Source organism: Crocuta crocuta, unplaced genomic scaffold (assembly GCF_008692635.1).
Source record: "Crocuta crocuta isolate KB4526 unplaced genomic scaffold, BGI_CrCroc_1.0 scaffold190, whole genome shotgun sequence".
In the NCBI taxonomy this organism is placed as follows: Eukaryota; Metazoa; Chordata; class Mammalia; order Carnivora; family Hyaenidae; genus Crocuta; species Crocuta crocuta.
The window spans coordinates 6,028,278-6,029,971 of record NW_027527955.1 but is presented as its reverse complement, the minus strand read 5'-3'; the positions used below and the strand labels follow the sequence as shown (position 1 = coordinate 6,029,971).

The 1,694-nt window shown below is 41.9% G+C and overlaps 1 non-coding gene across 1 annotated transcript; it reads right to left on the bottom strand.

Moving 5' to 3' along the window:
* Positions 1-1,518: 1,518 nt before the first annotated feature.
* LOC144222163 (small nucleolar RNA SNORA52) lies at positions 1,519-1,653 on the bottom strand. Its single transcript, XR_013332327.1, has one exon. It is a non-coding gene; the product is annotated as a small nucleolar RNA SNORA52 (small nucleolar RNA).
* Positions 1,654-1,694: the final 41 nt, after the last annotated feature.

The following is a 1,694-nucleotide window of genomic DNA, read 5'->3' as shown; positions in this document are numbered from 1 at the left end:
TGAAGAGAAGAGGAGGAAGAGAGGTCCATGAAGGTCATGATGCTTAATGTTGCTGCAGTGAACCGACACTCCTAAGGTTAGAACCTTAGAGAACTCAGAAAAGCTAGTTGAGAACCTTCAATTCAGAAACACCTGTCTTCATATTTTGTTTTACATGAGAAATACAATCATCTTGTTCTGTTAATTTAGTCCCCAAATAACCTAAATAAAAAGTTCAACCAAGACTTAAGAGAAGCTCCAAAAGTTTTGGGAGTGTATCCCCCAAAGGCTTTAGACTGAGATGGACATGAAACTTCTATTCGGGATCACTAAGTACTTGATGACAATAAAAGAACATTCCCAAAGTTCTGAGATACGTGGCTGTGTCACAGATTGGATAGATTTGCTAAACCATCAAGTATGAAGGTATTCAAACCTTTTTATCTCTCCCACATCATTCTTGACATAATTACATGAGAACATTTATTGGCAAAATGAAAAAGTAATTTAAGACGTGAAGATGCCAGATCTAAAATGGTTGAGGAGGGNGGGGGCGTTGGGAAACCCTGTATGACAGCTACTCGGCAGTCATGAAAAGCAGTCTGTGCAAAACTGACATTTGTGAAGGAGCTGCATAATCCTAGTGGTGTAATAAGAAAAAACAACAACAACATGTATTTCTTCTCTCAATGAGATTAAAATAAGACATTAGAAATTCCAGGAATAACAAAAATATTCCAAAAAATCCTGATCCAAGTAAGAAGCAATGTGGCATGATTTCTACTGGATAATGAAGTTGAAGGTAAATGGATGTCATTCTACCTTGGTGCTTCTGTTTTCTTTTTTAATGTTATATTTCTAAGATACAGAAACAGTGTGAGCAGGGGAGGGTCAGAGAGAGGGAGACACAGAATCTGAAACAGGCTCCAGGATCTGAGCTGTCAGCACAGAGCCCAACAAGGGGCTCGAACCCACGAACTGTGAGATCATGACTTGAGCCGAAGTCGGACGCTTAACCGACTGAGCCACCCAGATGCCTCTACCTTGGTGCTTTTAAGATTCTCCTTGAAGAACACAGAAGTTGCTACCTGGCTCTTCAGTGGATTTCGGTGTATAGTATTTAAAAACTTGTCTTTTGGTTTTCATTTTTCAGAGTAAGCCTGGAGAGTCCATGGTTTCCTCAATTTAGAGCTATTGACATTGGGGCAAAATAATTCTTTGCTGTGGTAGACGGTACTGTTCATTGTAGGACAATTAGCAGCATCCCTGGCCTCTACCCAATGGAAGCCCTTGGGACACCAGTCGTGACAATCTCACGTCTCATTCGTTGCCAACTGTCCTTTCACAAGGAGGTGCCAAATTTGCTCTTGGTTGTGAAAGTACTTTTTAAAAACCTAAAATACTACAAAAATGTTATAAACTTTGAGTATATGGCACTAGAAGTACAGATGAAAAAAGCTGAGTGATGGTGTGTTGGAAAGAAGAGGTAGATGGAAGTAGAAGGAAGTCATCTCTTCTCTCCCCACCCCCACCCCCACCGAGTGACTAGAAGCACCCCTGGCACAAGCCTACTGAAGATTTGCCCACTTCTCTGGGTGAGGCTTCTAGAGTGCGCTGGTCTACAGGTGGAACCCACCAGGCCACAGGCTGACCGGCAGGGATTAGGATGGACCCATTTCTTCTCATACAGGAGGAAATTGAGACTGCCTAAAGGA